We start from the raw sequence: 13,962 nt of genomic DNA on the forward strand, positions 1-13,962 counted from the left end.
ATTAGCGTAGGTTGCGTAGCGATTAGCGTAGGATTAGCGTAGCGATTAGGTTGTGTTGGATTAGCGTAAGTTTTTTTTCTCAAGCTCTCAAGTTGCACGCCAATCGAGCTGTCTTCCCTGTTATGAGCCCAGCAGATTATTAATCCGAAAGTTTCACTTTGTGCACTTTTATTGCTGGTAAATGTTTGCATTGAATTTTTTTCCCCAATTAAAGCTTGAGTTTTGTTTATGTGGCAACGCAAATATTTCGTTCTTCATGGCACTTATCAGGATACATATGAATGAGAGAACACTCTACAAAGTAAGAATTGCCAGTGTTCTTGGAACTGCTTGCTTGCAGATATGTTTTGTCATCTCTTCGCGTATACGCTGCCTCTACGATGCAGCTTGGTTCGTTGCGGCGACGGTGGTCTACGCTGTTTGCACGCCATATCCGGATGGCGTCAGTCTTATTGCGATAGCAATTACATGGACACTCCAGGCGCATTTCTGCACTCGCCGTCGCCGTTGTCGTGAGGTTCCGTACGAGTCAAAGTGTGTGAGGGTGAGCCAGCGAACGCGGTTCAATCTCGCGTGCGCGAGCGAGGAACTCGGCCCGGATCAACACCACCTAGATAGCACAAGGCCTGTTTATTCCGATCCATGACGTCACGCTACCTGGGCCGAAATTTCTATTGACAAGGCTGGCGTGATGAAAGCGCTGACGTCAAAATCACTGTTGCTTACTCGGGAGCATCCCCATTGGATTCTATGGCAGTCGGGCCAGGTAGCATGACGTCATGGATCGGAGTGAAAAGGCCTTGTGCTATCTAGGTGGTGTTGCCCGGATGCATGCCCTCTCTGTGGCGCGTGAGGCAGGGGTGTTAGGTGAGGGAGGACGGGCGTACTTCTCCTGCGGCTGCTAGGTTGCCTCGTTGTCCTCCTCGCCCGCCGCTCCGTACAGAGCGGAGACAACCACGGCGTCTGCTACGGCGTTCGCCACGAAAATGGCAGACACCGTAGTAGACCCGTTTGGCGGGCGCCGTAGGGACGCGTTGCGGGCGCTCGCGTGCCTTCAAAGCGGTCCGCAACGGGGCTAAAGTGCGCGCCCACGCAGGCCTCATCTTCAAATGCAGAATCAAGTGGCTTTTCTTTCTTTAGATCACTATCATCTTCAAAGCGATCTGTGGTGTTTCCAGAGTGCACGTAAAGCCGGTAGCTTCGTATGCGCTGTGCTTGCGGCGTTTCGTTCGCGTTGAAGCGACAGACGCACGGAGGTCAATTGACTCGCGGCTGCTGCCATGATACGTAACTCCAGCGTTTTCACAGACAGTTACCGTCGTCATCGAGTGAGATGTGTTCATGTTTACCTGTGTGCACGTGATACCGTGCTGGTTAATTTAGTTAAAACACGTTGACAAGCTAGTTGGCTTTAATGCACGAGAGAACGTGTAAGGGTGACAGAATAAAGACGTAGAAAGAAGCAGACGCACAAAGACAGCGCTGTCTCCGTGTGTCTGTTTCTACGTCCTCGTTGAGTCGCGTTTACAGATTTTATCATGGTTAATTTAGTTAGTAAGCGAATGCTTACAATGTTATGAGGCTGATAAAACTACTATCCTGACTTGGTACAGCTATCCACTAATTTGCTGTCGCAGGCGGCGTTCGCCTTTCGGGCTGAACTGCGATTTTTTTATTTACATGGGTTCGTTTGTTGTTAAAATATGCCGCCAAAGAAACCGCGACGGTGCTTTTGCGCGTTATCTCTCCAGCGATCCACGGCAAACCTGTAGTAACGGATTATGTGGTGTGATCTGAAGGTGGCGTGCTGGACTGTGATTTCGGCTGTCGCTGGAAGATGGCATCAGTCTGAACGACGTATGTCGTATGGTGTGGTCGTTGGCATATGTGACCACAGTGAAACTGCTGGTTCTGGTCTTTTCAAACGCGCAAGGGCAACTACGGTGTTGCTACGTGCTGTGCTGATGGGTTCGTGTGGTGTCGGCGGCAAGTTCGCCTCGTTGTGTATGACTTCGACACGTAAATTGGGGTGGACGCGGACACGCCCAGCAACAATGCTCGTGGAAACGCCCCTTTGGCTACTGTGTCACGTCTGTGGTAAGTAAAGAGAAATGCACAGTTTTTGTTGACGTGTGACTATGTTGTACTTGATGTCATCTATCTCAGCAACTGTAGGTACAGGATTCGGGTTAGAAAGTATTTATGTGCTTCCCTTGTCATGTAGGCAAGTTGCGTCGCACGAGCACTTCTTCGCACACAGAACTGCCGACTGCGAGGAGTAGTATGAAAAAGGGAAACAAGAAACAAAAAATGCCCTCACTTCTTTTTAACAGTGAGAGTTTCCACGTTACTTTGTTATTGCCATGACATCATTGCGGCACCACGTTGCACTCCCACTGTCTTTTGACGTACCACGTTTGCGAATAGCGAAACGTGACGATAGTTATGCTTTAAGGCATTGACTTTCTTTAAAAAGCTAATTCATTCCAAAAGGGCACAAAATATTTTGGCCGTGGCTGCCTTGTGCCTGCTAATTTTGCGGGTATGCGCTCTGCAACTTCCATGACATAGCATCAGTGTTTCCTCGCCAAGATGTAATCTCGAAAAAGAAGAAAATAATGAACGCACTCCAACAAGCAAGCAAGATGAGAAGAAGTCTGTTTGCGCGGAAAACAGCTTCGTAAGTATTTCATAGTGAGAGCAAGAATAACATGAAACTTGACCGCTATATTCGCGCAAGTGGCCTGACGTGTTCATTTGGAACAATGTGTTAAATTTCGCTCGGCAAGGACATGTAGTTCGTAGGCGCATCATTTCGTTGTGTGAAAAGGCCCACGAATGAAGCTCAGCTTGTTTTTGGTGCTCCGTATAGTTGCTTCAAGTTAAAGAAAGAGAGAAAGAAACATTGCGACCCGTAAGTAGCATAAGTACCTCTGGCGACCCGTAAGTACATCTTGCGCTGATTTCAAAGAATCTGGCACGCGCATTGATTGCGCAGAACATTCATAAGGATGTATGGTCTTTCGTAGCTGCCGGGCTATAGCTAACGCGTCACCCTCGCCGAACTTGTAAACGGGCCTGTTTGCAAGTCTGCCCGTGTTTCCTGCGCGCGTGATGAGACAGAGACATTGACAAGACGACTTCGCCGCAATAATGCGCGTTGCTCATTACGAAGAAGGCCGTCAGTGATAAAGAAAGGGCTACGGCAGTGTCGTATTTCAGCTAAAGGCTGAGAGTGGCGAGGGTGGCCGCCCCACCGTGTATAGTATGAACCGTTGACGACGGCGAAATTCCCGAGGATGATTTCTGGAGACCGTTGCGCAATCTTTGGTAAGAGCACTCGTCGAAGTGCTCTCTTAGCGTTTCGCACAATCAATTACCGTGATGGAAGATTCGCCTATGGGGGTGGGGGGGGGGGGGGAGCGAAGCGTTGGTTGCGACGCGCTGAAGGTACGACAGTGCGTAGGTAACCGGAGGGCAGGTAGGTCATCACGGTAGAGTGCACCGCGCCAGCATTCGACGAAGGGAAAAATGTGTCTGCTGGTGCTCGCCAGATGTCAGTGCATTCGTTAAGTGGCCCTGTCAATCTGCTAGAAAGTGGTGAATGAAGCCGGAACGTTTGATAACGAAACATTGGGAGGACGTTTCTTTCGTGCCTCAAGTGAGTTGGGAAGCAACAACGCCCACTGCCGTCGTTCATTGAAGTCTGTCCCGAGCTTTCCGGCTGCAGAATGAGTTACGACCCGCGCTAATTCAGACCATTTGAATCGAGAGAAACGAAGCGATATTGCACCTCTAATGCAGTGGTGAATTTGAGTGTCGGCTAATTGGTGTTCGGTAAAACGGCATCTTGATCGGCACTCTCGCGTGTCATTAAATCCCGGAACAGCACACTGCACTATAGGTGGAAGCCACATTTCGGGGAGCATTGATTTAAAATATTCAGGAGCATTTTCAGAGACCTTTGTTGTGTGACACTTAAGATGTCCTCTATTATATGAAAAAAATTACACACAATTATAGCGCACCTCCTCGTACAAGCCCATATCGTGTGCAGGGGACATGACATAGCTCTTAAGCGTGCCATCGCTAATGGTAAGATTAATTCACCGGGACAAAATATATTGTCACGTAGTAGTGACGGTGAAGTAAGCAGCAAAACTGAATGCCGAAACTTGCGTTTTATTTGGCGAACCGGTGTCCTCAAAAACGGGGGCCGAATCGTATAACGGTTCGGAAGGGAACCGGTTCACCTGACCTCATCTGGTTGGTCAAAATTTGGTTGCGTCAGAGCCCGTCAGAGATAGCGGGGCGGCATCGCAAATTACGACACGTCACGCATCTGTCAGTCATTTCCAAAGCGAACCCGTCTTTGGCTAAGAGCGTAACCGGCGAAGGGGTAGTCCGCTCTGGCTTGCGTTGCTGTGGCTTGGCTGTTGGCTTGCGACCCTGGCCGCGACCCCGGAGACACGCGGGTGTCGCGCGCGCGTGCGTTGGTTGCTTCGGAGGCTGTGACTTGCCTTTGTCGTCTGCTTGGCGTTGCTCTCTCCGTTCCGACCACGGCTGGAAGTGCGATGCGCGTTCGAAGAAATGACGGATAATGAGTTGCACCGCCCTCGCCGTCTTTCTAAGCAAACATTTTTACAGGTTACGCTATCAATTGGAGGAGAGTAAATCTGGTGCAACCGTACCAGTGGTCATTCCACGCAGAGGAAGGAATTGCACGCTGCGGTTCATCGACACCGACCTGCAGCTCCCAGAGGTCAGTCGGAAACGAAGCATTCGTCGGAATGGCCTAGATCTCTGCTGCAGACATTGTCCATGAGGGTGCTCTTGCAATTACTGTGTTGGCCGGTAGAAAGGCTGGGTCAGCTTTCCCGGGACCTCCACTTCAAAGCCAATGCTATCGGCAGCATGAATAGCTTGCAGATCACCGTTCAGAGATCAGAAGGGTTCAACCTAGGCTGATCCAGGGCTTCCTAAGTTAGGCTGATGAAGCTATACAGTCAGGACGGGAATATATTGTGGAGATGTCTTTTTTGGCTGCCCTTTTCCCTCTAGTTCGGGAGTGCCGCGATTTGTTCTTCAATTTCACGGCAGAGCGCACACCATCAGCACCTCAATCTTCGATTTTACTTCCCGCAGGCAATGCAGGGCCCGTATATCTTAATGTTTCATTTGAAGTCCCATTGCTTCTATCACGTGACGTGCCGTGGGGCAGATCGCAAAAATAGCGGCAGCACGGCGGCGAGCGAGTCATGCTCGGGCCGATGACGAACGGCGAAGAAGGAAGGAAAATTGATACGGTCGGCTAGTAAAGGTGTCCCTAAGAACCATTTCACGGTCTTGTCACGCTCGCTACTTAAGAAGTGCTGGCAGTGCGTTCCTGTTGGTGCATCGTGCAAGCTCCTGGTAGCAGACGACATAGCGCTGCGCTCTGCCAACTCATTTGCGCTTGCGATACCGCCTGTCGGCTGAGAATGAAAAAGAATGACATTAATAAATTACTTCTGCATTGCGTAAACGCTCGGCTCCACATGTGTATACTTCAGACCTTGCCGTATTATATTATATTCACATTTTGCATTTATTTAGCAAGCGGAAACGTTCTGCAGTTCCTCGATTAGCTCGTCATGTAATGACGTACACTTGAGAAGTGGACCCGCCGTGGTTCCTCAGTGGCTATGGTGTTGGGCTGCTGAGCACGAGGTCGCGGGATGGAATTCCGGCAACGGCGACCACATTTCGATGGGGGCGAAATGCGGAAACACCCGTGTGCTTAGATTTAGGTGAAAATTTCCGGAGTCCTCCACTACGGCGTGCCGCATAATGAGAAAGTGGTTTTGGCACGTAAAACCCCACAATCAAATCTCGAGAAGTGGCACCCTCTCGTCTATTGGTCGCGTCCTCCGATTCTTCCACCACCGGCTTGGGAGTGGCACGTTTAGTGACGTAAGCGGTGAAGTGAACGGTTCGTTTTCCGAAGGCTGCACTTAAAGAACAACAGTGGCGGTGAACACAGTCGGTGATCGTCGAAAATATGATCTGTGGGGCAAGTGCGTTGGCTTTTATAGATCTGTCATCGAAGATAACAGAGCAATCGATGGTGTCGGCGTGTCTTCGCTATTCTTTATTCGTTATTCGCTAAGTACTTCGCTATTCGCGCTTCGCCTACAATAATATTACACAAGCTTCGGTGACAACAGACAACTGATACAACCATCGATAACGTTCGAGAAGCTTCGGATGCATGCAGGCGGCTCCTGCGCTGAGTGATAACCTTTAACTATTTTGTTAGCCGCTGAAAAAGTGGTCACCCGAGAAAGATGAACCGGTACACGTGTCAGTATTAGAAATATATTTCTCAAAGCGCAAATCGACGGACGTGGTTTATTTAAAGGAGAGACCATAATACATCATTATTTCGATTGGCAGCCTCTCTGAGCTAATGGCAGGTATGTGACGCCATGTGCTCCAAATCTATCCTAAACCCTGTGGCTGCATAACGTTTACAAACGAATGAGGTTATACTGCTGAATTATATTTGTAAGATGGTGTAGTTTGTCCATAGAATGGGGCCTAAGCCTCTTTTGGCCAGAACAATCGGACCATCTTGCGTGGTACACACAACGACCACTTTTAGCTTTCTGCTTTCGAGACGACCGTGTTCGGTTGTTCGCGTCTAGGTGGTCTTTCAACTCACATGAAGTAACATGTCCCCTCCCACGAGGTCTTTTAGGTCGCTGCTTTAAACGCCAGCAAACTTACCAACTTCCGTTTCTAACATTATCAATAGGTAGGTATGCTTAATAGTAAGGCACATTCAAACTAAAGGATGAGACATAGACATATCACATACTTTCAGCTGATTTATTTGAACCTGCGGGTGTAGAGTGTAAAATGACTTACGTCTTAGACGTGAATAAGGGTGTAAGTCAGTCTATAGCTTGCAACCTTACACCCAAGAAGGGTGTAAGAGATTGAATTATAGACCGAATTACACTTTATTCGCTTTTGAGGGCATAATTTATTTTACAGTGCAGTTCAGTGGCTTTGGCGTTGGCTTCTGAGCCCGAGATAGTACTTTCGATCATGGCTATGGGGGCCACATTACGACAGCAGCGTAATCTAACGTACACTCAAGCTAGTTGGAATACCCTAATTACAAAAAAAATAAAATTAGCCGGAGTGCCCCACAACGACGTCTCCCATAAAGAGAGCGTGCTTTTGGCATGTGCAATCCCAGAACCTAATTGGCTTATTAAATAAGAGGCAATGACCCTGTAGTCAAATATAAACGAATCAGGTATGGGGCACTCAATTATGCTCATTGCGCGCATGCGGCATACGGAAACGAAAAGTTCTTTTCTTGTCAATGTCCCGCAAGCCGCACTGACACACTTCTCGTTTTTCATAGGATATCGACTTCGCCTCAATAAAAACTCCTCACCTCTCGTAGCTATTGAAAGAAAGTACAGCACAGCTGTCGAAGTGGGTACTGCACATACACCTTTTTTTTTTTCACAGGGCCGCCAGACGTGTATTGGTTCCGTTTTTTTTTTTGCATTATTGCGTTGTTCCCGGACGCAGGCATTCAGGCAACGATTGATTTGCCCGATATATCCTTTTCTGAAGGAAGGCGTAATTCTGTAAACTTCTCCGACCGGACTTTCAAAAAAGGGCTTTTCCTTATGGCCTACATTTGGCCAAATTGTTCTTTCTGAAGTGATTCTCTTTGCGCACGCCTAGATTGACTTTCTCGAATAAATATGCTTTACTCGAACCAGTAAAGAGGCTTTGATAAGTTTTCGCCTGCCTTACCCATTATAAAATGATATTTCCCGCAGCCCCAGTGAACTTCACAGTACCTTTGGAATAGAGAAATAAACGTTTTTGTATGTTGCTCGCGAGGACAGCGCACTAGTTGAGGCATGCACAAACACTGAATCACACAAATATGAGCGCTGAACTGCAACTAAAAGTTTTCGCTGGGATAGAAGCATTTATGTTCACGTTTCAATATAGCGCACGCGTGGGTGACATGAAGAGGGGTAGGGGAGGAGGAAGAAGGGACGCATTAAACGTAAGCATACTTGCGTTTCGCTCAGCAACAAGCGTTCAATTGCAGTCCAGCGCGTTCGTTTGTGCGATGCAGCGTTCGTCCTTATGTCAAGTGCACTGAATTTGGAACAGTAATTGTGCACAAATTGTCACACCAACACATCCTTTGACGATTTGATGACGGTGTGATGAAACGTAACTTCATAAAATTCGCACCTCGAACGAGCCAAGAAATCAGCACATATAGTGCCGATCACGACTGCTTTGCTTGATTACGTCATTCTTGTCTGCTTAGTCGACGGTCGCCACACGTGATGTCTAGGAACAAAGGTTGCCGGCAATTTCGACATTTCCAGTGATGAAATTTAAACTGTGACGGGAACCCATCCGGCCGGACAAATACATGTTCAAGGACGCCAAGTGAATCACTGAGGAAGACGGCCTTGTACATCGTCGTGGAGGATGCGAGTGGACATTGAACACGCCCCAGGCACAAGCTGAAGCCATCGCAGGTACGAAGCCATAGTTCCACGCGTGCCAAGACGCAAGCTAAGGAAACTTCTAGGAAACGCAAATGACGAGCTGCTGCGTGAAAAAAAAAAGAAACACGTTATTTTTTGCCATATTTTACGATACAGGTTGCAGCGATTTTTAATGCAAGTATGTCAGCGAAGCAAGCAGCTTCAGGAAATAAGCCGAAAAGCACGAGTACGTGCCGAGAAGGCACGTATCCTCGCCGAAAATTGCTGAGTCACTGGCCGCAAGATGTAGAAGTGGAGAAGTGCACATGTACCAGCTTAAAAAACAAAACAAAACAAAAGAAAAAGTACGCTTGCGTCGGGAATCTCCACATATCTAAACCGTCGGATTGATAGGGTTGCTAGCTCATGCGGCAGTTTATTCGATGTAAGACTGTTGCTGTATCGGGCGTCATCGTTCATCTTTCGCCAATAATCTCGGCTGACGTGCGACAGTGAACGCGACGAAAGCTGTTGTGCCGAAACGGGGCCGATTAATCACTCGCACAGCGAATAATGACGTGTCTGTAATCACTTAAACACAGCACGCATGCTATAGAAATGACGACGCATGACTTTCTGGTGACGTGAACTCGCTGCCTCTGTGGCATACGGAAGTGTACTTAAACAGGGCGTGCTTGTTTTACTGGTTTTATTGTGCATGAGGCTCCTGTAAGGGAGAGGGAAACGTCGATAGCTTGACTACATTTTTTAATCTCGGTGCATCACTACGCATTTTTTTGGAGATTTCAAATATCACCAAATAAATCCAATAAATCGACCATTGATTTTACTGCACCACCAGTGAAGGAAAGCGAATACTGTCCCTCCCCCCTTTTGTTAACTTATTGTCGCCTTGCCTAAATTGTAATAACGATACAAATGACATATAGAGTGAACAAGAAGAGGCCACGCCAGGTCCAACTGATCTTTACCATTGTAGGTTGTCGTTGACTTACAGAAAACTAATGGCAAGAAACGTTCAAACAGTCAGTCCACTCGGTTGTACGTGCTTATGCGAACTACTTTCAGAAGAACCCGTCGTGGCGGCGTAGTTGCCTTCGTGTTGTGCTACTAAGCCCGAGGTTGCGGGATCGAATCCCGGCCACGGCAGCCGCATGTCGATGGGGGGCGAAATGCAAAAACCGCCATGTACTGCGCATTGGAAGCATGTTAAAGAACCCCAGGTGCTCAAAATCTACCCGCAGTCCCCCACTACGGCGTGCCTCATAATCACATCGTGGATTTGGCACGTAAAACCCCAAAATTGAATGTTTTTTTTTATTTCCGAAGAAATCTGTGGCTGACTTCTAATTCACCTATGAATGTGGACTTCTCCTGTTTTCAATATGCCCCGCTGTTCTTCGCGAGACTAATTGCATAGGCTGTCCCAACAAGTCCACGTCCTGCCCCTAGATTGGTTTGCCACGATATGAAGGCACACAGAACTCGTTCTGCTTCGGCAAGAACTCGGTTCTGCGTTGGGCCGATCCAGAAATCCGCATGTTCCCTCTTTCAACGTAACGGTGGTGTTATTTCGCGTCGGACTACTGCGTTCCTAGGTCGTTTTGGAAATCGATATGTTCAAAGCAGCTGATGTACAGCTGGCGGTCAAAACTGCATAGGAAGTGTGGGCGTCTCGTGAAAGTTCATGTCATATAATTTTGTTTTCTTCTTTTTAGCGATGGCAACAGCTGGTGACAAAACAGACAGATTCTAGAATAGCGATATATATATGCATATGCATTATCTTTTCTGTGCAAACAGCAAAACTATATGAACATTGTGCATATATCCATAGCAATTTGATGAGGAATATGTGGACTCTGGAAGACTGTCCACAGCTTTTTGTTTCGTTTTGCCGACGATATAAAATGTCTGTCGTTTGATTCTGGCTCGAAATGGTTGTCGGAAGCGAGGACCGCTGGGTATTATTCAATTTCGGTTTATTAGGATTGCCTAATATGAAGACACCCATAAAATGCACCGAGAGGAAAATAGAGAACGAGCAGGCTGACAAGTGCCGCAGAAAGGGGAAGAAATGCAACAAATATGCAGGAATATATACATTCTTTTCAGGGAATTTCGATATCGATCAAGTCTGTTTACACTGATTGACGACTTCCCAAGAAAAAATACGTTCTCATGCCTAGACAGCACCTCCCGAGGGATCAAACGAACCCTTAATCATAGCACTGCGTTCCACAAATATTTAATTATACTTTCATAATTTGGTAGGAACTTCTTGCTGGCTAGTTGGTACATACTTGAACGAAGGCTAAACTGCGCGAAAACACAAGAAGGGGGGGGAGGGAAGAAAAACTGGAGTTGAAGGGCAGAGAGGTCAACCAGATTTGGTGTCTTGTTGGCTGCCCTGCACAGGGCGATGGGCTAAGGGAATAAAAGATAAGAAACAAGAGAACGTTAAAAAAAGAAGAGAAAAAGGACCGCATCAGTCCGCACAATATATACTTTTTCAATGGGTTTCGTTTCCTTCTAAAAGTACGCTATCCCATATAAAGCAATTCGTGCCGGCAATGACTGGGGCTAGGGTCCAAGAATTCTGTCTTCCTTAAGGGGGCGGTTATAGATCCTATCGAACGTGGTACTGAGGACTTTTCTTTGCGTACCGAAGCGACGACAAGCCCACAGAACGTGCGTTATCATCTCTTTGCACCCGCAAACTTCACAATCTGGACTTCTGGCCATTCTGATGAGGTAAGAATGCGCATTGGTAAAAGCTACTCCAAGCCATAGGCGACAAATGAGGGTTACCTCACGTCGTGGCAGACCATGTGGAAGGCGGAGCTTCAGATGAGGATCCAGAACACAAAGGCGCTCGTTTTTAAAATCTGCCGAACTCCATCGGACCAGTGTAAGCTCGCGAGCGAGCGCAAGGAGCTGTCGCGCTGTGTCTGTTCCTGACAGCGGGATAGCGCCGCAACCAGGACTGGTGTGTGAAGAACGAGCGGCTGCGTCTGTTTGCTCGTTTCCATGGATACAGCAATGACTTGGCCACCATTTAACTACACACTCTTCTACTGCATGAACTGCCCGGTGGTAAATTTCTCGTGTGTCCGCGATAAGTCGTTCGTGGGGTCCACGGCGCAATGCGGAGAGCAACCTCTGCAGGGTGGCCTTGGAATTGCAGATGATTGGATCATTCCTGGGGCGTTTCCTGATCGATCAGCTCAATTGCTGCACGCAGAGCTGGAAGTTTCACAGTGGTCGTTGGTGCCAAGTTCGATGTGCTGAATTGTATCACTGTTGATTTTGCTGCGAGAAACATTGTAGCTGCATAACTGGACTGCACAACATCGGTGTAAACATGTAAGCGGTCGCTGTGGACCTCAGGTAATAGCAACAATGCTGCCTGCTTTAATGCCGATGACGGTATTTGTGCCTTCTTGATGCCTGGAGCAAAAGGAGCACGTACTACACCTGCGTTCGCGGTGTAATCACCTTAACTGATAATTTGATTTGACATGTTGTGTGACGCATAACTTTTGTCACCTAACATCCCAAGTGGCTTAATAAATCTGCATGCCGCCGTTGCTTTAAATCACAGCCCTTCGCCTCATCTATTTACAGTGCCAATTCAACTTATGGGTTGTTGCTTTGGTGGCTGCAATGCGTCAATTCACACCTACCTGCATTCTCAAATTTGAGATTGCAGGTAGGTGTAGGGAGAGTGCAGGGTGTAGTTGATTGGTGACCAGTGATGAAGGTTTGTGCTAGCAGCCAGTAGCGAAAGTTTTTTTATTAATTGACTGGCTGACGGAGGGAATAATTCAAGCAAAGGAAGAAATAAAAAAAAAGTAAAATGAATTGATTGAACGGATGAAAGAACGGCCGGCTCACTCGCTCGCTCACTCACTCGCTCACTCGCTCGCTCACTCACTCACTCACTCGCTCACTCACTCACTCACTCACTCGCTCACTCGCTCGCTCGCTCGCTCACTCACTCGCTCACTCGCTCACTCACTCGCTCACTCACTCACTCACTCACTCACTCACTCACTCGCTCGCTCGCTCGCTCGCTCGCTCGCTCGCTCACTCACTCACTCACTCACTCACTCACTCACTCACTCACTCACTCACTCACTCACTCACTCACTCACTCACTCACTCACTCACTCACTCACTCACTCACTCACTCACTCACTCACTCACTCACTCACTCACTCACTCACTCACTCACTCACTCACTCACTCACTCACTCACTCGCTCGCTCGCTCGCTCGCTCGCTCGCTCGCTCGCTCGCTCGCTCAGTTTATTTCCTCAATCCATTGAACCATTTGTTCATTCTTGCATGGGCCTGTTTAAGCGATAATTCTCTACCTATTTACACGTCGGCGACTTCGTACAGCCCTGTGTTTTGTTTCGGATAATCTGTTTACAACCCCACAGGCATTAACAGATGACGAAGTGCTCCGATGTCACTAGCCTTGAGTGCCAAATTAGCGGCGCATCGACTTCGCATTTGCCAGCCGCGATGGCGACGATAAAGAGCGCAGATTAGCGCCATCCTTCACTGGCGCCGCTGGCGGCCCGTTACGTGTTAATGAGCCTAAAGCTTGCATTGCCGCTAAGCCCATTGGCGCTTGAGTAATTTACGCGGCAATCAAATAAAGCGACGCAACGTGTTGCAGCAGGACGGTGCGAGCTGCCTACTATAGCTTCTTTGTTTCATTTTTTTTTCAAAAGGCCTACAAAGTGTGTCTCTCTCAGAAACAAGAGAATTTCCTTGATTATCACGGTCCCCATTGGACCAAGAATTTCGTTGAGAGGCCTGCCGCTCTGTCCTGATTATGCCCTTTAATGGATTGATTACGCTGCTGGCTAAGAAGGCAGTTTATTCAATATAAGCCTGTTGCAATTTCGGGCAGGGTCGTTTATGTCCCACTTACAATCTCGGCTGATGTGCTGTAGAGCACGCGGTTAAAGCCGTTGCGCCGAAAGTGGGCGATTAATCTTTCGGTAGCGGGGGTGGGCGGGAGGGGTAGGGACAAATTAGGACAATTTTGGTATCCTGTCAACACTGCTCGCTATTAGTTTTTTGGAGCATTGCTCAATGAAGCTTTGAAAATCATCTGTGGTCAGCTTCGCAGTCGTCATTTTGTCTGGGTGTTGAGCTGAGTACTTTATGTTGTGTCGCGGTAGGCAGATGGCGTTGTTGCTGTGGATACGAACGCCAGCTAAACCGTAACTACGGCTGAGTGGCTGCGGCTTGGTTTTACAATACCACGTTTCATTCCCGACAAGGGTAGCTGTATAGTGGGAAACGGGGTGAAGGGGAAACCAAAGTTAACGTATATTGAGAGCTTCAGCTGTAAATGAGAATCACTTAAGTTGTCAAGGATGATTCACGAAGTCGTTCAC

The 13,962-nt window shown here is 47.9% G+C and overlaps 1 long non-coding RNA gene across 1 annotated transcript in view; it reads left to right on the top strand.

Moving 5' to 3' along the window:
* Positions 1-1,757: 1,757 nt before the first annotated feature.
* Positions 1,758-13,962, top strand: part of LOC135898591 (uncharacterized) — a 212,117-nt gene continuing 199,912 nt past the window's right edge. The window contains exon 1 of the long non-coding RNA XR_010563371.2: positions 1,758-2,097. This is a non-coding gene — a long non-coding RNA (uncharacterized lncRNA). The remainder of the gene's footprint in view (positions 2,098-13,962) is intronic.

This window comes from Dermacentor albipictus, chromosome 8, assembly GCF_038994185.2.
Source record: "Dermacentor albipictus isolate Rhodes 1998 colony chromosome 8, USDA_Dalb.pri_finalv2, whole genome shotgun sequence".
In the NCBI taxonomy this organism is placed as follows: domain Eukaryota; kingdom Metazoa; phylum Arthropoda; class Arachnida; order Ixodida; family Ixodidae; genus Dermacentor; species Dermacentor albipictus.